This window comes from Rousettus aegyptiacus, unplaced genomic scaffold (assembly GCF_014176215.1).
Source record: "Rousettus aegyptiacus isolate mRouAeg1 unplaced genomic scaffold, mRouAeg1.p scaffold_m13_p_12, whole genome shotgun sequence".
In the NCBI taxonomy this organism is placed as follows: domain Eukaryota; kingdom Metazoa; phylum Chordata; class Mammalia; order Chiroptera; family Pteropodidae; genus Rousettus; species Rousettus aegyptiacus.
In genome coordinates, this window is record NW_023416287.1 from 28,041,753 (window position 1) to 28,069,485 (window position 27,733).

The window sequence follows — 27,733 nt, forward strand, 5'->3', positions numbered from 1 at the left end:
TACATCACTAACCATAATTTATTGATTTTTATTGACTTGTAGCGAGCTTTGAGTCTGAAATGTAGCAGGGAACTGAGAAATGTGTGTTGAGTAACTTACTTAAAATACCTAGAGAACGACTTAAGTAAGTGGGCACTGTCAACATTAATGTTTAAGTACTTACCCCCAAAATAACATTCAGAATGTTTCTATAGACCTGTGGTTTCATCACATTTTATTACAGCAGTCTCAAGTAATGTATCAAAATAATTTTAACCCCCAAAGTTCAAGGAGGTAGAATTTTTCTCATCAGGCATATCTGTTGATCAAACTCATATCATTCTTGTTCTGTAAAAGGGGAATGCTTTTGAAGACCAATTGTGAATTTATTTCTTTCCTAATATGTAGATTATTTTTACACAGCCTAATTGTCTTAAGAGCTAATGATCATGTTAGCAGGACAGTGGTAAATTGCTAAAATGTTTACCATTGAGTCACAAGCACAGGTCCTGCGCCTGTATTTTTTAAAATCATGATTTTTAAATGCTTTTGAAAAGCAAAAGCAAATTAAAAAGCAAAGACCCACTCTCAGTTCTAGATTAACTACAAATGGGTATTTATCGTATGACTACTATCTATGAATAAAAATTTCTCAAAAAAACTACTTTGGTAGAGATTTTATCTTCTTAAAATGCATCCTGTATATACACAAATAGGCATATAAGAGAATCTTTTAAGGATGCATGGAACCTTTCAATACTATTTAGTAATAAAAGGGAACCAATTACTGATATATGAAATGACATGGATAAATTTTACAGACATTGCAACAAGGGAAAAAATTGGACCCCAAAGAAAATGTACTATATGGTCCCACTTATATGAAGTCTGGAGCATTCTAAACTAATCCGTGGTGATCGAATTAAGAAAGTTGTTTCTGGGAGAAAATTTGATTGTAAAGGACCATAAAAGAAATTTCTGAGGTGATGACTATGTTCTGTGTCTTGTTTTGGGTGGTGGTTACACAACCATATTCAATTTTCAAGGCTCTTTAAACTGAACACTTAAGAACTGTGTGTATTACTCAGCCATAAGAAAAGATGAAATGGACATGGTTCCATCGTGTAGCAGTTAGCACATCTGCTTTACACGCAGAAGGTCTGCACCCCAGTGGAGCCATGGTCCATGGTCTACAGCTGTGCCACCCTGAACAAGCCCAATGTCTTATCTTGGAAGCTAAGCAGGGTTGGGCCTGGTTAGTACTTGGATGGGAGACCACCTAGGAAGACCAGGTGCTGTAGGCACAAATAATAATAAATAATAAAAAAAGGAAAAGATAAAATACTGCCATTTGCAACCATATGGATAGATCTTGGAATTACCATGCTAAGTGAAATAAGTCAGAAAAAGTTAAGGACCATATGATTTCACTTATATGTGGGATATAAAACTAAAAGCAACAAATGAACAAGACAAACAAAAACTCATAGACACTAACAACAGTTTAGTGCAGGAGTCCCCAACACCCAGGCAGTGGACCAGTACCAGTCTGTGACCTGTTAGGTACCAGGCTGCACAGCAGGAGGTGAGCGGCAGGCAAGCTGGTTAAGGAAACTTCATCTGTGTTTGCAGCCACTCCCTAGTACTAGCATCAGTGCCTCAGCTCCACCTCAGATCATCAGACATTAGATTCTCATAGGAGTACCTGTCCCTGGTGCAAAAAATGTTGGGGACCACTGGTAGTGGTTACCAGAGGAAACGGGGGAAGGGAGGAGGTAGAGAAGGCTAAAGGGGGTCGAATACATGCTGACGGAAAGAGATTTGTCTCAGTGGTGAACACACAATGCAATATACATGTAACATATTATTGAATTGTATACTTGAAACCTATATTATTTTATTAACCGCTGTCACCCCAATAAATTTAATAAATAAAACTGTAAACCTTATTGTATCAGTGAAAATTAATATTTATATTTTGGAAAAAACTGTGTGTTTTATATAAATTATACATCAATAAAAAAGATCAGGCACTCAAGAATACTTTTAGCTTTGCTAATTTGATTATAAAGAACATAAGTTGATTTTATAACCAGAAAGAATATTGCCAACTTGGGATCAGATATTATCTAAATACACACAGCACTAAATAAATGGCGCTTGACTAATTGTGTGTGCTCTACTGGGAATGCTGCTCAATTTTGTGATCTGTAATGAAATAGAAAAATTTCCAAAAAAGTAAGTGTGAAACTTTATACAAAATCAAATAAGCAGACAGTGAATATGAGTGTGTAATTGTAGCAGAGTGGCCTGGTCCATTCATTCCATAGGTAACACCTTGTAATGATCATAGCCATCATATAGATGTGTAAATGTTTATGTAAATCATTTGTTTCTATATTTCCGTGGATCCCTAATCTTCTAATATAGTACTTAGGTTAAGTGCCTGGCTGAGCCTCTGGGACCATAACTCTCCACTTTGCTCTGCAAAGCTCTTTTATCTGTTTTATTTATTAAGATTCTGCATGAAATTTCATTTGAAAAGGGGGTTTTATGGCTAAAATAAGATTAAATTTCATTGTAGAAAGTAGTATTTTAATTCTTCTGAGTTATACAAGAGAGTATATTTCAGGTTTTTTTCTAGTACCGTATAGTAGGGAACAGTTATAGTGGGTTTTGCTCATCCTCCATGTTCTCTTGATTAGCCTGTTTTGTAATCACTAATCCCTGTTCAGAATGGAAATTACAACTCAAATTCTTGAGAGGCTGTTATATTTCTTCCTAGAGATGCTGACTATAAATGATGTTGCTGCTATAAACTTGGGTTATGACTATATGAGCCAATAGTTTTTTATAAGGTAGATAACAAACAGCATTAGAATATAACAGGCTTTTGCATGCTTTGTAGACATTATTTCTAGAAAAGTACTTTTAAGTTACTAATACTTGAATCTTTGCACTAATATTCTCCTAGATTTAGAGGAAATTTAAAAAAACCCTCTGATTTGGCATCAATTTGTTTTAAGACAAATTTTATAGTAAAACCTGACTTCCTAAGCAAACACACAAAACTAAAGCTTCTCTGAGTGAAGTACAATTAAGGAACCTGAAGTCTCACTTATTTTGTTTCCTCATCAGTTTCTGCAGCAGCTCTCAAAGAACTGTGACACAATCCTGGAGGACACATAAAGATATTAATTTGGAGCATTTACTCTCAACTAGGGGCATCTGGTAATGTCTGGAGACCTTTCTGGTTGTCCCAACTGTGCAGAAGAGGGACTACTGGCATCCAGAGGGTAGAGGCCAGAGATGCTGCTAAGCATCCTACAATGCGCAGAACAGCCTACAACAAAGAATTACTTGGCTTCAAGTGTCAGTATGGCCAAGACTGGGAAACCCTGATTTGGAGCAAGACTTAAAGAGACACAAACACTTAGGTGTAATTCGTTCCACTTTGAGGCTGAGTTCATCAAAATCCATTTCAGTATTCTATTATAGTATTGTGAGGTAAAAATATAGAGCTTGTCTCTGATACTTACAAGACTAGCAGCTGCTTACAGCATTGCTCTTTTGCCTCTAACTAGTTACCTAGAACTAATTAGAAAAACAATTTTAGATGTCTTCTTAGTGATCTTAATTAGGTTTTGACACACTTGGTCTTCATTTCGCTATCCCAACCAGGGGTCAGAAGCACCGATCTCACTACACAGTCATAAAGCGAAAGAAAAACTTTCAACCATTTCCTAAAAATAAAGAGCAATATATGATTTAAATTCTTAATCATACTACCATTAAACCAATATTATAGGTAATAAAACGAAGAAGTCAATTCTTCATTTAAGAGTGTTTTTCTTGGAGATGGAGAATAATATCTCCTTGCCTGTTATACAAGTAACACACGTCTATCGTTTGAATGACAGGTCTAAGTAAACATTTCATCACGTTATTGTTATAAAAAACAATCCACCCACTTGCACAGGAAATTAAGCAATAATTAATGAAAAACCAGGGAACAGGTTATTAACACTTTTCAGTACAAAAAGCAATCAGGCTGCTTGCCAGTATCATATATTACTTTTAAAAGAAAGATTAAAAAAATCTCATCATATTGAACTTAACTAATTAGAAAACTAATTTGCAACACCTTTCACTTCAAGGATACAATGGCATAGGCAAGTTTGCATGTTTAGTGTGCTCTGGATTTTTAAAATTATGAACTTTTTCAAGTTTAGATTCTGTGTTATTCACTTCCTCAGTTGCAAGCTCACTCTATCAGTTATTGCTACATAAAATAGTTATTTACTGCACAAAAGCGACTCCAAAGCTGAGTAGCTTAAAACAACAATTATGTATTTAGCTCTTGATTCAATGGGTCAGCAGTTTAGGCAAGGCTTAGTTGGATGGCTATTCTAGTCTTGATGTGGGAACCTTATGCATATGCAGTCAGCTGCAGATCAGCTAGGTAACTCTGCTTCTTGCACTTGACTAGCTGTTGGCTGGGAAAAAATGGGGATGACTGGGTCATCTGCTACCAGGCTAGCCCTGGTTTGTTCACATAGAGAGTCAAGGGTCAGTCTGAAGAGAAAGAGACAGAGCAGAAAAATGTAAGGCCTCTTGCAGTTTCAGCTCAGAACTGGCACATGATTGCTTTTGTCACATTCTATAGGCTAAAATTAGTTAAAAGGCCAGCTCAGATTCAAGACATGAAGAAATAGGTTCTACCATTTAATAGAAGGAACTGCAAAGTCACATTGCAAAGTGTATGGGTATAAGGCCAAGTAGAGAATTGGGGACATTTTTGTAATCAGTGTGCCATACTCACCCAGCATGATGCTATCTTTACTCTCATGAGCTTGAGCTTCCCTGGGGTCACTACCAGAAGGACAGTGTAACACAATCTAGAAACACATGGGTATTAATACCCAATGGAGCAAATTTGGACCAATGAGAGTCAGGAGATAAAAATAGCTGGCAGACAAATTCTTTTATCTTCCTTTCCTTTAATAGCCTGTTCTAAGATGCTGTGCCTCCATAAGGTCCCTCCGTAAGATATCTGCTGTGACCAAGCCACTACAATTTTTTTGAAACTGGCTAGCTCTGAAATCTACCTCTTTATATTGTATTACCTTCCTTACCTCTCTTCTCTTTTCTTTCCTCACTCTTCATTATATATGAGCTTTTCCAAAAAGCATGGAAGGGTTAGCTTTCATTATATAACAAAATACTTCCAAATTTAGTGGCTTAAAAACATGTATTTATCTAGGTCACAATTCTAGAGGTTGGCTATTTGGGTTAAGCTCAACTGGGCAATTCTTCTGGCCTCAGCTTTAGTCTGTTGCTATGTTGGCTAGGAGTTGGCAAATCTAGGGTAGCTTATTGCTATCTCAGCATGTACCTTGTCCTCCAGCAGGCTGGCCCTACTCTGTTCTCATTGTAGATGATCAAGGTCCCAAGAAAGCAAATAAAAGCAGAAGCATGCAAGGCCTCCTAAAATGAAGCTTAGATCTGCCGCAATATTACTCACCATATTCCATTTAATGAAACCCATTACAAAGCCAGTCCAGATTTAAGGAGTGGGGCACATAGATTCTTCCCCTTGATAAGGGGAGTTATGGAGACACATTGAAAATATATGAAGATAGAGAGGAACAGAGGACTAGGGGTATTTTTGCAATCTGCCACAAAGCATTAGTACCTAAGTTTTGCCTCAGGCTTTATTTTCTGTGGGTCTCAGGCTATGACATTGACTATCATTCACATTTTTTTTTAACCGACACCTTTGATTAGGTTTAATAAATTTTCTCTTTGTAAAGGCACTATTAAACTAGTATTAATAAAAATTAAAATAAACCAAAAATATTACACAGTCCTGTCAGCTCCACAATAAAAACAATCCATTATTTTCCAATTTTCTTTTCTACTACTTTTCCAGATGCATACAAAATTTTTCAGAGTACTTTCTTATACTCTTTTTTAAACAAGGCTCGACATAGGAAAAAATATTACTTATAGTATATTCTGCATTTTTTTTTGCCTAACCCCATATCATAGTCATTTTCATTACTAAATTGTGATCAAAATTTTTGCTGACAGCACAATACTCCAAATTTTGAGAGATCCAGCAGTTTATCTATTTTCATTTCCCTTGAAAGATACTCAGTCTCTTTTGTTCTATTATTGTTCTTTTGGAGTTTTACTATTAAAAGTACTCATGAAAATTTATACATAAAGCTTTACTAACCTCTGCTTTTTAACACAAGGGGTGGTTGAATTGAACATCATATAACTTGATACAATTTGAATAATCACGTGGTATAAAATATGATGCAAAAAAATAATTACTAAAAAATTGTTAGATTTATAATTTGTGTGCAATTTATATGGCATGTCATACATTTTTTAAAATTAGAAGAGCATTCTTCTTCTTTCTCATCTAAACAAAGTGCTCTGTAAATGCATCTGATTGGTACCTCCTAAATTATGTTCAGTCCCCAAGTTTCAGAAAAATCATGAAAACCTAGTTTTTACCTTCTAACTTCCACATGTGAGAAGTGGGTTGAAGTGAAAGCTAAGTGAGTTTCAACACACAGTTTTCACCACAATTCCTAATATATAAAGAATTCCTATAAATCAATAAGGAAAACATGATGAACTGATTATCACAAGTGACTCATAGAAAAGAAATAAAAAACATATATTATGAAAATATTTCTCTTTACTAGCAAATCATGTTTAAAAAAATCAGATTGGCTGAAATAAAAAATAGTATCGAATATCTGCAGGAAGCAATCCTCATTGATCCATTGACATATGGTAAGAGAATACATTTATATAGGTCTCTTCTTTTTTTTGGAGAGTAAGTTTTCATTATCGATCACTATTTAAAATTCTTTGATACTTTACCTAGTAATCTGTCTCTCAAAATATACTTAAATTTTCAAAAAGAGACATGTATAAATTTTATTGTATCATGGTTTCATATCAAATTAGAAATAATCTAAATGTTTATCAGAAAGGCAATATTTAAATTATACAATCAAGTTAGGGAATTTTACACAGATTTTTCAAATATTATATTTATAAGGACTGACATGGAAAAAGCCTATGACAATTAGTAAATGTAAAAAGCAAGTTGCAGAACTATAGAGATACTGTTTTTGAAAAAATATATATATATGTAGTCTATCCATCCCCAATACTTTACAAAAACACATCAGTAGTATCTACATTGCTTATTTGGTGTGTGTGTGTGTGTGTGTGTGTGTGGTGTGTGTGTGTATGTGTAAGATTCTAGAAGAATATACAGTATATTGTTAACAACTATTCCAAGATAATGAGATTAGGGAGAGAAATAATTTGTTTTTTTCCCTGAGTATTTTTATATTGCTTACATATTTTGCAAGTTACAATGTTCTTGTAACTTTAGAAAAAATGCATGATGTACTAAGGAAAATGCTGTCAACAGTTATTTAAACTGTTACACCATTCCTTAAAACCCTCCTTCTAAATGCTGTCAACACTAATTTCCAGGATTATCATCATAGAATATCCTCGAGGCATAAAAACTTGCCTATGAAATCTTCTGATATTTGTCTGTCTGATAAGCATCAAAACTTCCAAGTTAAATTAATTAACCTTGATGGTATTCCTGGGGCCTGCCCATATCACACACAATCTTTGTCCATTACAGCATTCTGTTTCCAATTGGCAATAGAGGTTATGTGCTAATGAATGTTGCAGCTAAATTCCAATCTAATAAAAATCTTGCTCAGAACCTTACCCAAAAGAGCTAAAATACAAATCCAATGAATTGCAAAATTTTTTTTTTTGGGGGGGGGGCTACTCTTTGAACTAAAGAAAGCAAACATGACCTGAAACTGCTAGACATTTACAATTTATACTCAAAATAGTGAATGAGGTTGTACTTACTTTTGCTTTATAGAAGCTGCCTGATTTCCCTGCAGCTCATCCTGGTTTATTTTTGGCCCCAAGTATTTAATGAGAATGAAACTCACATAATGCAACTTTGGGGCCATTTGCTTCTTTAAGTTACTAGACCCAGATGTCACTGGAAATGACATTGCCTATTATCATTATAGGAAAATGTCTTGCTCTTTTCAAAGCCCATGGGAGCAATTGAAACCTGAGAATATATTTTCAAAAAGCAAAATCCAGTTTTGTTTTGCACAAATCTTTACTCTAAAATTGATTAGAAGAGCTGTCCAAGTAAGATATATTGGCTAATTCCCAGCCCATATGTATAAGACTAGGGAAAAACCCTCCTAATAAACTAATCTCTAAACTATGTCAGTTAGAGACAGATAATTATTATAACGAATGAAGGAGAGTTTAAAGTAAAAACATCTTCTTCTTCCTGAATAGGATTTCATTCTATCCCTGGAATTCTTCAATATAAATAAACATATTCTCTATAAATAAATGTTAACTGAAATATATATTTTTCCTTCTTTGCAACCAATAGTCACCTCAGGCAAAGAAAACTTGATTTATCTTGATTTGATAATGATGATTTCATATTTTAGTTCCCTCTCCTTCATTTTTATACTTTTAGTATTTTGAAGGAAATCTCAATGTAAAGACAAGTCTTAATTCCCAAAGTTTCAAGTTTTGTGTCTTTGAATCCTGATTTTGAAGCAAGTTTCCAATGTAATCTCAGCAAATTGAGGTCTCCAAATGCAGTTGGTTTTGAATCACTTAGACATGGATAGAAGCACTTAGATTAAGCACTTAGTTTCAGTGCCATGAAGACTGTTCCCGGGAACTGTTTCAGGCAGTGGAGGTTGGGCAAGGCAGAATGCCAAGTTCCCAGTGGCACTGGTTCTATCCGCAGTAATAACCACAACAATAACACACGTCCTATTCCACTGTCTTTCTTCCTGTTGCCAGAATAAAATATTGAATTTCTGCTCACTTTTCTTCTTTTTCCCATGTACTGACCTCCCATCCTTCATTTAAAGCCAGCTGAGATCCAACTAATACTTTTAAAATTACTCGAGCCTTTCTGGTATGAAAATACCATTTTATTTTATCAACCCATATCCATGGCCTTCTGGGAACTTTTAGCTCAATTAGGCTTATATCATTAATAATTTTATATCAATAGTGTCTGTTTTCCAAAATTTGATTGCAAACCCTTTCAGGCTAAGGTCCTAATTCTAATACTTTTTAAAATTAAGATATAATTCTCCCTTTTGGGGGGGTGTAGTTGTACAAGTTTTGATAAATGTATATTAGTCATGTATACCACCATCATGAACAACTTGTAGGGTACTTCCTTGACCTTAAAAAATGCCCTTATACCCCTTTGCAGTCAACCTCTACTATACATCCCTAGATCCTGGCAACCGCGGATCTATTTTCTGTCTCATAGTTTTGTCTTCGGAAAAATGGCATATAAATTGAATCGTACAGTAGACTTCTGTGTCTGGCTTCTTTCACTTAACAGAATGCATTTATCTATGTAGTTGCATGTTTCAGCAATCCATTCCTTTTTTGTTGTTGACTAGTAGTCCATTTTATGTATATACCACAGTTTGTTTACCGACAGTTGAAGGACATTTGAGTTGTTTCCAGTTTGGGGTGACTGTAAATACGATAACATAAATATGCAAGTACCATTTTTTGTGTGAATACAGGTTTTTATTTCAGTTGGGTAAATATCCAGGAGTGGGATTGCTGGGTATTATATTACAGGTATGTTTAACTTTTTATATTTTCTAATGTACCCCACAACCTGGTAGGCTGCCTTATGTAATTGAACTGTTAGTTGGGCTCCCTTCCCTTAGCAGTGTGGGTGAAATTGGTTCAGACACCACAAAGCACACAGCTTCAACAAGTTAAAGTTGTTTTCTAATGTGAGCTTATTTCAGAAATTTAACTTTGATGGGCACCACTGCATCTGATTTCTGGGTCCTTTCATGATATCTTCTCCCACCACCCCACCAGCCCACCACTAATAACCTAGATTCAAAGTTTGCAACACCTTCCAATTACTTATATACTGTCCAACCACATGAAAGCATGAGCGAACATTATAGATTTTTCTGAAAGTTTATAGGAAACTTGCTGAGATTACATTGGTGGGTGAAAGCGTTACATTTTACAGCCCACAGAAAACAACTAGAAATTACATCTTAAGCATGCCTGCTCTTTCATGGAATTCCAACTTGGACAATCACTGTTCTGACTTCTTTATACTCTGGTCCATTTAGGAGCTAATCTTTGAACTTTTCTCCAACTCTAAAGCAAATTTTCTCTCTATATTTGGAGGGCAACTCACTTCTCTCTGGCTGCTACTCCTGATGGTGCATACATATACCCAGGAAAGCAGAACAAATGTTTTCCTAAGATTATTTTTCCTGCTTCGAGAGCTTATCACAGTTTCTTCTTAAGGATGCTTAAAAAATTGTCTTTGAAAGTTAAATATTCATTTATGGTACAAGATGATAACTCTTAGTATTTGCTAGTAACAAATCATCCCAAAATTTAGTGTCTTAAAGAAACAAAGATTTTTTTATTGCTCATGAGGTCCAGCTGAGCTAGGCAGTTCTGGTCTCAGATGGTTTCACTTCTCTCTCTAAAGTTAACAGTTGGTTGGGTTGACAGCTCTGCTGACCTAAGCCAGGCTCCCTCACGTGCTTGGCTCCAGGATATTTTAACATGCCTTGGCTAAGGCTACTACTGAGTTCTCATCCATGTTGTCTCCCATTTTCAGTCAAACACCTGGCTTGTTTCGGTGGCAGTGGTAAGAGTCCAAGAGAAAGTGTGGAACTATACATGCTCCCTTGGAACTAGTGCACCATCATTTCTATAGTGTTACATTGCCAAACAAATCACAATGCGAACCCAGATTCCAGGTGGAGAAATAGACTCCACCTATCAGTGGGAGTTGCTACAAAGTCACATTATATATAGAATGCATATAGGAAAGGTGAAGAACTAGGGACTTTTTTGCAACCAATTTACCACACTTACAAATTCAAACTATTCTATTAATTAGAAGATGTAATTTTCCTCTAATTCTAAATAAATAAAATTTTTACTTTATTTTCTAATGGAGTTTACTTTAATTAACTTTTTAGTTCACAAAGCTAATTAAACTCACTTCATTAAAAAATATTGAACTTTCTCTAATAGAAAGCCAAAACCACATTATTTGATTCTTTTCAATTTAATAAACTACACATAACCTTAAGCTAAAACAGGACAACTTTGTTCCTTTAATTAATACCATTGAATCCATTTAACTAAAAAATATTTAAATGGTATATAAAAAATTTTTAAGTAGAAAGAAAACATGAAATAAAAAGGAAGCTAGTTTATAACTTAGAATTCCCTAATATGTCTTTTTTTTTTTTTTTGAGGGAGGTGGTTTATGCAGTTATACACATACATGATTTTAAGAGTAAAATGTTTTTCTAACATTTGTTATGAAAAATACTGGTCCTCCATATCACTGCAGCTATTGTCCTTCTCCAATAGGCAAGTATTTTCAAACTTTACAGTTATTATTATTATTATTTTTGGTTTAGACAGCCATGTTGCTTCAAATTGTGTGCTTATATTTCTTCCTCTTAATTTTTGGTCTTGGGCATTGTCTATTGTCTCCCACTTCTGGAAAATGATGACACCCCCCCCCCCATGTGATCTCTCTTGTGTCTTCCTTCTCTCTTATCCCCCATCAAATGTACCTTTGCCCCCTCTCCATCCTTTTAGGATAGTTATATCCCAATTTGGGTTAAAACAATATGCAATTACTATATAAACATTATCCATAGCTGACCCATGCAATATACTATAATTACTTCCCATTTATTATAAACTTTTTGTTTTGTTCATAATTACTAATCATCTGTTTTGTTTTCTTAATTCTTCATGTATGTTTCTCACAACTTAACTCCAAATTCTCTGCCAGTTACTTATATTTCCTCTTGAAATATTCAGATATATGATTATTGAATGATACATCACAAGTAAATTTTCTCAAGTAAATTTCTCCCAAAGCCTTCTGGCTTTCATCAGGAGACTTGTCTTGCATCTGGTGAATTAACAGCCTCCTTGTGATTCTCTTTATCTCTTTACCATAATGGGTTCTCTGTTTCTTAAACCCTGTGTCTTTTTTTCTTCTTGGTTTATTTATTTGCTTTGGTAGTATATATCCTCCAATATCTTCCTGAAGAGATCATTTTTTCTTTTAATCATCTTATTTAAAAAATTTTAAAAACTTTGTTTTTCAATTACAGTCGACACATAATATTTAATAGTTTCAAGTATACAACTTCTTAAAGAAATATTTTAGTGATAAGTCTGAAAATGTTGTCCTCATATTAAATGACACATTGCCAAAGTATAAAATTCTAGGTTGAAATAAATTTCCTTTGGAATTTTATTTTTCTATTGTCAACAGCTGTGAGTGTTAGTTATAGCTTCTAGTGTTGGCCATGAGAAGCTCAAGACCATTCTCAACCTTTATTTTTTAATTGAGACTTTTTCTCATGTGGTAGCCTCTTTTTGTCATACCTTTGACATTTCTCCATTGTTTTGGGATAGGAATATTTTCATTCATTGTGCTTGGCACTTGCTGGATTTTTTCAATTTGAAAATTTATGTCCCCTCATTCTAAGGAATTTCTTGAATTACAATTTCTTCCTCTTTGCTTCCCTGATGTTTGAAATTCATACTGTTTTTCACCTTCTGATCTTTTAGACTGGTACTCTAGTTTTGTCTTTTTCTTTCCTTTTTATCTATGTCTTTATAGTCTTCCTTTTGTGGAGATATTCTCAACTTCCTTTTCCCAATACTTCCATGGAGTTTTTTTAATCTGTTCTCATAATTTAGTTTCTAAGAACTCTTTTTATTATTTGAACATTTCTTTTTATAATACCCTGTTCTTTTGTTCACGAATGCAATATCTCCTATGATTCTGAAGTTATTAATGTATATTTTAAAATATTTCTTCTCCTGGCATAATATGTTACCTTATAAAAAAATTTTTTTCTGTTTCTTTTAGTCTCGATCATTCATGATAAGGATTTCCTCAATGTCTCATGATCCTTGGCTATCTGCTTATAGTTAAGCCAGGACCCCTGAAAAGCTGATTGGATGCTCTGAGCTAGTTAAAATGTGCTTTGTTGATTATGGGCTTTATTGTAGAGTCATCAAAAGGAGTTCTCTGGGGAAATTATTAATGTCAGTGTCTTTAGCTCTTTCCTCTTGGGCAGGTCAGATTTCTCAGAGGATGACTTCTAATATTTTGCCCGGAAGACATAGGCCTTGCTGCCAGTACTATGGGAACTAACCTATAAAAGAAGGGTCTGGAGGGATGGGGATCTCAGAATTATGTATGCAAATACAGTACCACTCTTTAGCCTGGTAAAATGACCAGCCCAGGACTGAGGAGTTTCCTAGGATACAGGACTTTCAGTGTTAAACTTATTATGGGACAGTTTGCTTTAGAGGATGTTGATTCAGTTACCCTTAACCTAGGCAACATTATTTAAAGGGTCCTGCTCCAGCCCTTCTTTGAAGTGTCTTCCCCAAAGGTCAAAGAGACAGACCTCTCATTTCCAGATCATGCTTCAGAATTCCTGCCCAAAGGACCTCAAGCCTGTTGCCAGGGAGTATGTAGGCCCCTTCTCTCAACCTATCTTCCTCAGGGTTACTGATTCCACTTACCAGTGAAGTCCTCCCTGAAACCAAGGGATGAACAAGGAGTGGTAGTTTGGGAGGATTTAATAGAGAATTTGAACAGGAGGGCTAGATCTCCATAAGTGCTCATTTGAGACCCCTCACAGTGAACCAAGGGACCAGGGTAAAAACAGAAGGGAGAGTAGGTCAGGAGCCATGGCCCACGTGAGCACTCTCGCTTTGGGCTCTGTAAATACCAGGAGAAGGCCTGAACTTCACTAATTTCACTGTGATATCTCCCCTGCTCCCAATTATTCCTAGAGCCCTCCAATCCAGAGACCTCTTAATTACTCTCTCTCATGACTGATGTTCTTGCATTTTATTGGGATGCAAAAAAGTAATTGCCCAGCTACATAGAGCAGACAATAGAATCTTAGAATTGAATCTCCTTAAGAGATTTCCAATCAGTCCCCTGTCTTGGCCCCATCATCACTCCTACTTCCAGGAGTACCCAACACTGCTAATTTCTGAGCGTATTTGAGGTCACTGGGGTGTTAATTGGATTGCTTCTCATCTTTCTCCACTTCAGGTTTATAATTTAGCTTTCTTTGGTTCGCTAAGGGAGGTTCCTCTCATTTGTCATGTTTCGGCTTCCAACATCTTGTGGTGTAGTAACTTCTCCTGTCCTTTGAACTTACTAGTAGGTCTTATTCTTTTTTAAAAATTGCTTGACTGTTTTGTTACTAGGGCTTTGGAGAGAGAGAAAGTAGATGTGTATGTTTAATCACCCATCTTTGCTAGGAAGATGAAATGTCAAAACATTTTCAGCAAAGTGGTAAGCAGGAAGAAAAAGAATAAATTTGGGGTAAGGGTGCGGGAGAGAAATTGGGAGAGAAACAGTCAATTACCCATTTGATCCACTAATGAAGCAATATTCTGAAATTATATGAGATAAAATATATCAGTTTGTTTGCCACAAAATGTGTTTTATCAGGCAAACATGCAGCTGGTTTGGAATGGGCTTAGAAACCAAGGGAATTGGATTTCTTTCCAAGTCATTATTTCTGACCTCTGCTGGTGATAAGCTACAGTGATTGTGCTACTTTAGATGAAGCACAAATGGTAAGTTCTCAAATGGTAAGACATATACATTTAAAAAATGTTTTTAAGAAATTAAATGCTGTGGTCAAAAAAACTGACCGGAGCCTCCCTTCAGCCTCAGTTCCTAGTCATGCTGCATTCGCAGGATAGCGAAGGCTATTGGCAGCATATGCAAAGCCAAACCCTCAGAAGTGTAAAGGAATGGGGTGCTCTGCCGGGAAGAACCCATGCATTTACTACAGCCCATTCCCTCCAGCGTGAAGGGAGGGCCTGGCCCGACACAGCAGCAGGTGTTGCTGTCAAGCTCCAAGCCAAAGCAGAGTTAGTTCAGGGAAAAGGCACTAACCTTGACTGTGTGCCTAATAGGGACTCATGTAATGCGTGGGTTCATTGAAACCTTCCAATAACTCCACTCTACATATAATAAAATGAAAGCAAAGAGGTGGAACTGGGAATTCAATCCAATTCTGTTTAGTCCTTTAAACCATTTAAAATTATCATAAATCTTGGCAGAGGCAAGGACTTCTGCATACGTGTGCTACTATGGTTCCCCAAGCAGCAAGGTGAGGAGCCTTTGGACATAGCTTTTCTCCACCTGGGTACAGGTATGCTGGGCCTTCTCTTGGCAATATGAACTAGGCACCAGTGTGTGTCTCTGGCATATGCAGCCTTCTTTACTGTGCAGTACACTTGGCTTCCCTTAAATGCAGGGCTCAGCTCACTTTCAGTCTTGGTCTTCTGTCCATAGATGATCAGGGGGTCACTCTCTCATTTTAGTGGGAATGGATTCACACCATTAAGTGTGAGGGCATCTCCTGGTTCTCGCCATGTTACGTTTTTTGTTGTCATTCTAATTGTGGAATGGGTGTGTTTGTTTCATATTAAGGAACTCATTAAGGAAGCCAATTGAGATCAGATGGGGACTTATGGTAAGAGTGAGAAATCTTTTCTTCTTGGGTGTAGGATTTATTTTCAATTGTTTTGGACTACTTTTAATCCAATTCTGTGCCATCACCCCCCCCCACCCTGACCCCTACCCCCAAATCGATAGGTTAGCTTTTTTTCAGGAAAAGGTCATTGACATTATAGATGAAGTGCTAGAAAGCAATAAAGTATTTGAGATAAAAATGCCCATGGTGATATCAACAGCATTCACTGAGGGCCTTGAAAAGAGCATAACAATGGAGTAAGGCCAGGCCTCAGGGCTTCTGCAGCACAAGTCAGGGACTGCAGGATAAGGTAATTCTCCAGAGGAGAGGACAACAGTGAGCTGTTTGCAGCTGACAATTGCAGTAGGTGATGTTCCAGCACTGCTCCAGCTAGCAAAGGGAGTTGGGGCACAGACCTTAATAACATTCCTTTCCTGCCCACCTCAGTGCACAGTCAACAGCCAAATTTACCTCCTCTCTCAACCTCTGTTCCCCTCTGGTCTTTCTTAGTTGCTCCCACTTCTAAATAATTGACCTTATTTTTATTATTAGATTTTATTTTAAAAATTAAGTTATTGAATATGATTTTAAGAAACAGGGAAAAACACTTAAATGGTTATCATCCAGAATTAGCAATTGTTACTATTTGGTTATATTTACTTTTAAAAACAAATAAAACATTACAAACATAGTCTCTTTCTGTCAGAAATCACCTCAGTCTCATTCCCTTAACCCCTCTCCAAAGGTAACAAAAATCAATAGGGGTTTTTTTCTCACTCCATGTTTTCTACCCTGAACAATAAGTGTTTTATTTATATAAATGATGTTAAAGTGTATCTTTTTAAAAAAATTTTTAAGTTGTATTTTGGAGATATAGCCATTTGATTTTTATAATTTATACATTTATGCACGTACACATAATAGTCATCTTTTTTGGCTGCTGTATAGTATTTTGTCATATGAATATATCACATTTTATTTACTCCTCTATTAATAGACATTAAGATTGCTTTAATTTTCTTGTTAATACAAAAATGTCACAATAAACACTCTTATAACATCTGCTTATGCAAATATAAAGCTAATATAAAGATTCTTAGAAGTGGAATTGTTGACTCAAATGTTAAGCACATTTTGAATTTTATGCTGCTAAATTGTTCTCTAAAATGGGTATACCATTTAACATTCTCAGGGTAATGCTTGAAAGTTCTAGTTTTCAAACACTTTGTCTAGACTTGGTTTTGGCAATCTTATTTATTTTTTTCTGATCATGTGAATGCAAAAACATTTCTTTGCTTTTTTCCAACCGTTAATTGGCCACTTGAGTTTTCTTTTTTTCTTAATTTATAAGATGTTTGCTCAGTAATTCATTTAACTAATAATTATAGATCACTTTTTGTGTTTGGGCCCTCTTCTAGGCATTGCCAGTGTAGTGGAGAATAAGACAGATGAAGACCTCAGTTCCCTTAGAGTTTGTATTCCAGGGGAAATGGGGAGGCAAGAAATAAACTAACAAAAGAACAAAGAAACTTCAGAAAGCATCCATGAGAACTTCCAATAGTAAAGAAAAATATACACATGATGTGACAGTACAGAGAAGGAGCAGTAATTTGTAGTGAGTGATCAAAGAGAGACTCCCTGAGGAGGGGACCTATAAGTGGAGGTTTGAATGACAAGAAGGAACCATGTACAGACTGTGGGTGGAGATGTTGGGAGAGAAAGCAAGTGTAAACAAACACCCTGAGAACACAGGTGTGGTGTGTTCTGAGGGTGGAATGAAAGCCTGGGTGTTGTACCCCAGTAAGAAAAAGGCAAGGAAGTAAGAGATGTTATCTGGGAGGCCAGATGATGCAGAAACTTTTAGATTATGCTAAGACTTCAACACTAATCTAAGAGCAACATAAGACTTTAGAAGATGCAGGAAAGTGATGCTGTCTGATTTAGTTGTTAAATATGTCACTCTGGGTGCTGGATGGTAGGTAAATGAGTTGGAAGGAGGAAGTAGAGAGAACAGTTTAAGAGGCTACAGAAATGATCCAGGTTAGAGGTGATGGAGGCATGGGTTAAGTTGTGAGCAGTGGAGATAAGTAGAAATGGGCAGATTCAGGATATACTTTGGAAAAAGAGATGATAAGACCTTGTGATAGATTGAATAGGGGGTGAAAGTTGAGAGAACTAGAATAATCAAAAAGGGTTCCTTTGGGTTTGAACAACTGGGTGAGTGGTGAAACCATTCACTGATATAGCCAAGACCAAAGGAAGTAGGGGTGAATGGGAATAACTGATGCTGAATGCAAAACTTTGTGGACAGCTGAATGTCCTGGCACTAAGGTCACCAGTAGGATACAGAGGGCCATGGATACTTTCTCAGATCTTGTTAATCAGGGTGGTGTTTCAATGGAAGTTATAGATTATGGGTTAACAATTGTATCAGTTAAGATCCTGCTGGGAAACAGAACCCAATGCAGATTGTTCAAGAGAGTTTAATGAAGAGATGACTTACAGAGGCGGGGAAAGGGTTAAGGGAACTCACAAGGAGGTTACAGCTTCCAGGTCACTAGCAACAGCAGAAACTGTTGCCACTTTGGGCCTGGGCCTGAAGGGGCAAAGAGAGAAAGTAGTGTTAATGGAGCCAAATGAGTATAGGAGACTTTAGGCAACCACTGCAACAAATGTGACAAAATTAGGGATGGAGCCAGAAAATAAATACCCTGAATTTTCTCTTTCCTACTACCATCCTATGTTCTGCTGCTGCCTCCTAAATTCAACCAGAAGCCAGAAGACAAGGGAGTCTGGGCCAGGAAATCCATAGAAATCATTACCCCTTCCCTCAGTGTATAGCACAGGGCAGAGAAGGGAGCAAAATGAATGTGGTTAGGAGAAGAGAGTGGACAAATGGGGAACAACTTGCAAAGCAAACTAGAAAACATTTTCTGTGACATATGGGTAAGTTACTCCAAAGTCACTTTCCATGCCGGCTTTGAGAATATCCACCCTACTTATGTTTATGAGACTCAGTGGGATGTTACTCACTACTTTCTCCATTCCAGTAAATAAGCTAAGAATGATTTCATTCAAAATGTAGAATCCATATGATTCTTCTTCATGTCTCACTTCCTGGCTAGATCCTAGAGCGTTCCATGGAGTCACATTGTTTAGTAAAGAAATCCCTGTTTTTTGCCTTGCATTCAAGGTCACCACCCACAATGTGGCTTTAGTTATCATTCCTAGATATTTCTCCTACTATTTCTTGATAAGAACCTTAGATTGTGGTCTGTCTGAAATATGGTCTTGTACCTTCTCCATTTTTGTGCCTTTTACTTTTTCTCATGTTCACTTATAAAATCGTTCCTTTGTTTTCGAAGGTCAAATAAAATATCACTTATTCTGGTAGTCCTACTGTAGTCAGTTTCACTAGGTAGGAGACTTTCTTACTTTCTTCTCACTGCCTCTTCTGTGTGACATAAAAAGTGTCACTTGTAGATCAAAATCACAAGGATTGGGGAAAAGGTTAAGAATAATACACACTGAGAGTGCTTGGAAACTCACATGTATTATCTCATTTATTTATAGTAAAAATCCGATGGAATCAGAGTTATCCTAATGAGGAAACTGAGGCTTACAAAGGCACGTCATTCATTATACATTGATTACATGTCCTCTCACACTAGATTGCTATGCTCTCCCATTTTTTAGATAAGGAACTGAAATTCTCAGAGTTTAAGTAACTTGCTCAAGAGTTCATAGCTAATCGGGAAGAGGCTGAATTCAAATTCAGCTATGTCCTCAGGCTCTGTACCATGTTCTCTCACAACAAATGAGAAAAATAAAATTACTGATTACCCTTTCTGGGTCAAGAACAGTGTTGGGAGCTTTTACATAACATTGTCTCACTTAATCCTAACTAGAGCACTGAAAGGAAAGCTATGTTCAGTGAGAAGAACAAGCAGAGCATACAGAAAGCATCCAGACTCCATTGGAGTGGCTGGTGCATTCAAGTTAAGACCATTCTCTTCTTTAGCCCTCAATTCACTTGATCTGTTGATTGAATCACTCTATAAAAGATGAAGCTGGAGAGTTATAAAGAAAAAATCGCCTTCTTTATAGTTCTTTTAAATGATGCTTGTGATAGGCTTGGTAGTGGCAGCTTCCAGGAGAGAGAGAAAAGCAGATATATTCTGGCTGCTAAAAAATACACAAACTCTTTCTTCCTGGCTACCATCTTGGTAGTTAATTCTTTTTGAGTATTTACCACTGAGTCCCTGTCACGAGTTACATAAGTTATATGTTTTCTTATTCTGACATCTACCTTAAAATACAGTAGTTTATGAAAACATATTTATGGAAAAGAAATACCCATATTTTTTTTTTGGCCCCTTCACCTAATCTGATACACACACACACACACACACACACACACACACACACACACCTGCTCAAATCCAGGTTGGGGCTGACTTGAATATTTATTCTCGCTAATTTTTTCATTGCAGTACCTAAATCTTGCCTTCCACTCACAAAGCAAAAATTCTGCGATCTACCTTCATTTTCTAAATAGACAACCAAGTTATAGAATCTTAAAATAACATCTAACCTCATTGCTATTTCCTTTCACTTACACAATTTATTGAAAATTCCTGTTTTATTATAACATAATAGTTTCTACTGTTTTAGTCAGAGATCTAGCAGGAAACAGCACTGTTCAGATAATCAATGAAGAGACTATTTACAGAGGTATGGGCAGCATTAAAGAAACCAGCAAGAAAGGATGAGGCATGCAGAGACTAGCATCAGTGGGAAGCTGTTATCACCCATAGTTTGAAAGGATATGGGGCAGTGATGATGTTACCGATGGAGGTATCGAAGATGAGTTTTCAGGTGGATGCTATAATTATTGGTGAATTTGGCCATTTCTGGAACTGAAAAACCAAAGCTGACATGGAATAGGGAAGAAATATTCTGAGTTCATTTCTCACTGCAATCTCTGGCAGAATTTCCCTTTGGCCAAATGTAAAAGGGCACCAAATGACAAGAGAAGCAGCTAAGGCAATCCAATGTGATCAGCCTCCTAGGGCACAAAGCAGAGGAAAGAAGGCTGAGAATGGATGGGGAAAAACAAAATAGCCACCACATCCACATTCCTAGTTCCATAGATCTCTACCATTAACAATGGCGCCATTGTAGCAAAATTCTATCTCATGATGTCTTCATTCACTCATTTATTCCTTCAATTTGGATTCAGGGACTGCATATTAAATTGTGAAAAATACAGGGAAATTTAAATATAAGAACACACTTTACTAATAAAAAACACATATGATCTAGATATATGAGAAGACATACCTTGTTAGATACACCTTGGAATCTTTTCCTTGACTCTTGTATTCTGCAGTGAGCCTCTATCATGAAATTCATTTTCATAAAAATATGTCTGTATTATTGAAGAGGAATTTTTCACTCAAATGGCTAACTTTGTAATCAGCTCTTTGTTTTGCTTCTGTAGACATGCTTGCCAAATAGTCCGAAGGGCAGCGTGACCTTGAGATCAACTGAAAACTCACCCTCCCCTTGCTTGTTCTGTCTAAATAACAGATATATCCCCTTTGCTTGTTCACGGATAAGCCCTATGAAAGTAAGGTTACTCCTGAGCTTGGAGCCCAGATCTTCAGAATGCTAGCTCTTCTAGGACTACTAGTGTAATAAACCTGAGCTCTCCAACTCTCTGAGTGGTGCTTGGTTTCTCACCAGTCTTATTTTTCTGTACCATTATCTCCTAGTAATCTGTATTGGAACTTTATTGTGGATCACATTTTAGTCAGTGATAAAACCTATATTTCTTGCACATGTGAAAGAGTTCCGTATTAAATCTGCTGATCTTGGAAACCTTCTAATAACAAGTAAATTTGCAGACACTTGAGGGCAACATTTTTAGGAACCTGACAATTCCTCGTTAGCCTACATCTTTGAAACTCGATCAGTATTCTGAGTTGGTATACCAGAAACAAGCCCTGTTAGATTACTTTAGCTTAGTTCGCCACAGAAAAGTTTTCGTTTAGCTAGGGTTTACTACTTTGGGTTTAATTGAAGGTCAGTATGAGAAATGGCCATGTGAAACATGTTTCTGCTTATTCTATAAAACCGTGTTTATAGTTGACATCTATTATATTCTGTGATGTTCCTTATAAAAGAAGCTATAAAGACTCCTCCTAGAAGAGTTTCTCTGGAAATGAGATTTTTGTTCCCTATTTACCATAATTGCTAAAGCAACAATAATAAATCAGTTTCTAGAACATTACTATCATAAACTGGTTCCTCAATTTTTTTCAGTATTTACTCATAATGACCTAGTTTGTATCTTTGAAAAATATGTCACCTCGAATTCTTTTTAGAAGAAAACAAAATATAGAGTAAGAATTAGAGCTTTTATAAAAGAGTACTATTTATTATTGGGTAGTTAAATCAAACAGCAATGAAATAATTAAACATATAAGACATAAAAATATGTGCGTATATGTATGTTTTCATATATATAGGTCCCTGAAGATATATGTTTATATATGTATATTGCACAACATATCACAAGGAGAAAATTCTGAAGTGACAGAGATAATTTATAAAAGGAATCACAGGGGAAAAACAACAATGTACTGAATAAGGCAATTAGAGCTTTCTTCATTAGTTTGATAGTTCTACAAACACTTATCAAGCTGCTTCTGTGTGCTAGGCACTGGGCTAGATGACACAAATATGTTAGGCAATAGCTCTATCCTCAAAGAGTTTTCAGTCCAGTGGGGCAGGGTACACTGGAGAGACAAGTAAATTTATTATTGGAATGTGTTATAAAGACAACACTATGGAAGCTAATGAGATTGAAAGGTGGTGCTCAAATCATGGGAGGAATTTAGAAAGACAGAAAGGCCATGACATAAAAGAGTCATCTTTGAAAGAATAGTGAAGACCAGGAGAAGGAGGGATAGATTTGAAGACAGCATTCATGCATACTGGTCTATCTAGAAGGAAGCATTCATAGAAAACCCTGAATAGGTATGTGACTCTAATAAGAAATCTATACCTAGTTTTAATTTTATCTTTATCTGAACTATTTCCTCTCTGTCACTTTCCTGTCAACTTTCATATGATTGTTGCAAGATAACTCTTACTACAAGCACTGTGGTAGATTAATTAAAAAATGGCTCCAGTTTTTTTTTTTTTAACCTGTCGCTGTATCCACACCCTGTGCAATGTGAGCTTGCAGCTCCTCTTATCTGAAGGTGGAATCTATTTCTCTCCCTAGCTCCTTTGAATCAGGGCCCGATCTTGGGACTTGTTTAGAACAGTATAGCATAAGAATGATAACATGCTGAGTCTGAGAGCATCAAGAGAACTTATGTCCTTTTTCTTTCGGAATTCTGCCTTTGCCATGAGGCTAGCCTGCTGAAAGATGAGAGGCCATGATAAGCTGCAAGGAATCATCCCAGCCAAGATCCTAGATGTGTCAAAGATCACAGCAATAGTCAATCAGTTATTGAGTAGACCAGCAACTAACCAAGATTAGTAAGAAAGCCCACCAACCCAAGCTCAGGTCAGCAGAACCACTTAGTTGATCTGATGACTTATGAAAAATAATAAATTGTTGCTATTTTATAAAACTAAGTATTGAAGTATTTTATTATGCAGCAATAGCTAATTGAAGGATTTAGGGGAAAAATGAATCAAAGTATTATGGAAGCATAAGAGAAAATGAGAATAAAGTGCTCTTATAAAGTCAAAGAAACTTCTATGCTCAGCTCTATTGGTAACTGGCCAGAGCCCCTGAGTAATTTATGTAAGCTCTTTGGACTTTGGTTTTTATATCTGTGGTTTAGATAAGATAAGGGCATTTCTGATTAATGATGGAAGAGTAAAAGAATTTTTATTTCCCTGCCCTCTGAAACACCCAGAAAAAGAATGATAAACAGAGGGGGAAATGTTCCACTTATAAAGAGAAAAAGAGAACCCAAAGGAATTGAAAACAAGTCCACACAAAAGTATGCACATGAATGCTCATAGCATCATTATTCATATTAGCCCCAAAGGGGAAACTACCCAAAGGTCCATCGGAAGACAAATGGATGAATAATATGTGGCAAATCCACACAATGAAGTATTATTTGGCAATAAAGTACCAATACATGCTACAACATGGACAGAAGTTGAAAACATTATACTAAGTGAAAGAAGTCAGACATAAAATATCGCATAGTGTATGATTCCATTCATATGAAATGTCCAGATTAAGCAAAACCGTAGAGACAATAGATTGGTAGTTATCAGGGACTTGGAGAGGAGAAGGAAGGACTAATGGGGAGTGACTACTAACAGGTATAAAGGTTTTTTTTGAGGTGATAAAATGAGTTTAGTAGATAGTGGTGATGGTTCTCTATCATCATGAATATACAAAAAACATTAAATTGTACAGTTTAAAAGGGTGAATTTTATGATATGTGAATTTTATATCTGTTTTTTTTTAAAAAAATGTAAAAAAGAAAATAAAAAAGGAGCTACAACCTCAAATCATAGACAATGAAATACAATGCCCCAAAGTATGAGATCCGAACTGAAGAGACAATGCGTTACTGCAGTCATGAAATGAGATATAAGAACTCTGATAGCAAAGCCGAAGGAGAGAGATTGTCGATTTCTAATAAGAACTTAGATTTCAGAAATTTAGTTGTGAAACTCAACAACTTCTTGAAGGCTATAAATAGAGATAGACTTGTAAAGCCCACAGACAAACATGTTTATTAAGAGTATGCTGGAAAAAATAGATCTTATGAGAACCACACACTGTCCTAGATCATTCCTTCTTTACTCCCCTACAATATTATCCATCATATAGTTGTACCTATTCAAAATCAATTAGGGATCACCCTGAGCCCTGTTCCCAAGAGTTTAGCTAAGCTACTCCATAGCACTGCTGCCTCGGCAACGATTTTGTTTGGTAAAGTAGCCTACGGGGTCTTATACTACTGACATTACCCCTCTCATGCAAGCTCATGTCCTAAATAATAGCCTGTAGAATTACAAGCAACCATATGTTCCTGATATGACTTCTCCAATAGCACTTGTGATCAACAGTCTGCCTTGCCTACCAATGCCTATATGCCTTATGCACCCCTTAGATAAGACTCTCATGGGGCTTACCCAAACTCTCTCTTTTGGTTTAAATCGACTAATCCAGGCTTAGACCAAGAACTCCAAAGCACTTCACTCATGGATGCTAATAAAGGCAAGTGTCCCACAGGTCCTACCTTACTCTCTGTCTACACCCTGCCTTGACTTCCCCATGCGACCCCTTGCTTGAGGTGGTCTGTGCACTTTCTATAAGATCTGTGAGTAACAAACTTCTCTGTTTCAATCACTCTTTTGGTCTGTTGTTAAATAGCTTATTATCAGCACCCTATGCTCCACTTAGCAAATGTTAATTCAATAAAGCCATGACACCTGTTGATAGATACCACCACATAAAAATTAGGGAAAGAAATGACATAAGCAAAATTTGGGGAAACATATGCCACAAGAGGAATCCCAGAGAAACATATAGTTCCCAGTATTTTCAGAGTAATGGCATGCACAATGATGACTCAAAAGAGAAAAAAGAAAAAGGAAAACATTTTTTCCCTCTTTGTGGAGGGTATGGAATCAGTATGTACAAGATGTAAAGTACAGTATAGGGAATATAGTCAATATGTTGATATAACTGTATGGTGTCAGATGGGTACTAGAATTATTGGGGTGATCACCTTTTAAGTTATATAAATGTATAATCAATATATAGTACATCTGAAACTAATATAATGTCAAATGTAATTGAAAAATAAAAAATACTTTTAAAAAGACCCCCTAAATAAATAAAATATATAAGAGTTAAAACATAGATATTGGAAGAGAACAGAGATGAAAAATCAACTGGCTGAGCTTAAGGAGAAGAAGGAATAGAAATATAACTGCATTACTGAAATAAATGCACATTAGTAGAAACGAACATTGTAACATCACTACTAAAATGTGATCAGAATCACGATTAGCAGGCTTGAGAAAAATCACACAAAACGAAATGGAAAAGAACAATGGAAATGATTGCAGAGGTGTTCATGCATGTGGAAGACATACAGAGGAGATGAAATAATGACAGACGCTATTTTTTTTCCTATGGCTACTGTAACAAGTCATTACAAATTTAGCAGCTTAAAACAACACAAAATTATTATCTTACAGTTCTGGAGGTCAGATGTCCAAAATGGGTTTCCCTGATCTAAAATCAAGGTGTTGGTAGAGTGGCATGTCTTCTTCAGGCTCTAGGGAAGAATCATTTTCTTGTGTTTTCCAGCTTGTACAGGATGCCTGAATTGCTTGACTCATGGTCTCTTCCTTCCTTCATCTTCAAAGCCAGCAGTACAGCACCTTCAAATTTCTCTCTGCCTCAGTTTCTATCCTCACAGTTCCTTTGCTGATTTTTTAAAAAGGAATCTTGTGATTAAATTGGACTCACTTGAATAATCTAGGGTAATCTCATCATCTCAAAATTCTTAATTACATCTACTAAGTTTTTTTTTTCCATGTAAAATAACAGGTTCCAGAGATTAGAATGAGAACATCTTTTGGATGGGTAGGAAGTATTACTCTGCCTACCATAGACACCGACATATATCCTCATGAAATGTCAGAGATTTGAGGGGGAAAAAATCACACGGGGCTCACAAGTAAGAAATGTAAGTGATGTACAGGGGAAAAAATTGATCTCTACTTATCTCCAGAAATAATTAATACCAGAAGACTAAAGTAATATTTATAAACTGTTGAGAAGAAAAAGTAGAACTCAAGAATTTTATACCTCCTGTACTGTCCTTCAAATGTAATGACAAAACAAACATTTCAGATATACAAGTTGTCATGCCCATGAATTCTTTTGAAAAAAAGAAATTCTTCAGGATGAAGTCCAATCGATTCAAAGTAAATAGAAATATGCAGGAAAGGTTAAATAAAATGGTTAATGGTGAATATTTAATGTATTTAAACATGAAACTAAGGCCAAAATGACACACTGAGGAAGTATACTTTTAGAGTCCCACCCAGATATCTCAGATGAACGGGAACGCTCATCTGCCTGCTGCTATGCATGTTAGGGGCTAATGACGAGCAGCTGCTCCTTGTCCAGAGTATTGCTCTCGGTGTGTAAAAGATGATTTGCCGGGGAAATTATATCTTCCCTTGGGCAACCAGGAACAAACTTACAGCCAATGACTGACAGGAGAATAAAAATTTGTGATGTGGCTTATGCTGCAAAGCTCCCCATGGGATCAGACTGAGACTATACCTTACCTAACTAAGTCCACATCCTTGCTCTCCCTGCTTCATCCCTTTCATTGTGCGTTTTTCCTGAAGAGTTCTCCCTCAGTAAATTATACACACATGAGTCCTTATCTCAGGCTCTGCTCTGAGCCTGACCCATATATACTATGGGTTGATTGTCTTTCCTTCTTCACTTCCCTTGTTTTTCAAATATTTATCAATCCCTTCTTGTGTCTGCGTCATTTGCTTTTATGCAGCCGAACATCAGGAAGCTGTGGTGAGACTATTAGCACTCAATTTAATTATTTATTTGGAAGTCAGTCATTGTTTGGAGATCTTTACACACAGCTCCAAAAGAATCTTATATTTTGTTTGGTCAATGAGTTTCACAATTCAGCAAAAATAGGAATAAAACAGAATTTCCATGCTTTCTGAAAATAAATGACAAATGATCTTTAACTAGATGACATATTAATAAAACTTTTCCAAAATCCTATTGTGTACATGTACCAACTACATGCTCTAGTTCCATTTAAATAAGAAATTAATATGAACTCATAACTCTAGGTTTATTATATCTATTCCTGCAAGCTGAAAACATTATTGTAGTTTAGAAAATAAAACAGAATTAGGTTAATTAGCCAGTGTTATTTAACAGTTAGCTGTTAAATGTGCCTCCTAAGGTGACTCATTTATTCACACTATAATGTAACAGAAAAACTAACAAAAATTTGTTATTTATGGTA

General features: G+C 36.2%; 2 pseudogenes; one reads left to right on the plus strand and one right to left on the minus strand.

The window, feature by feature from the left end:
• Positions 1 to 20,567, minus strand: part of LOC107514098 — a 35,896-nt pseudogene extending 15,329 nt beyond the window's left edge.
• LOC118610329 lies at positions 1,168 to 1,283 on the plus strand (annotated as a pseudogene).
• Positions 20,568 to 27,733: the final 7,166 nt, after the last annotated feature.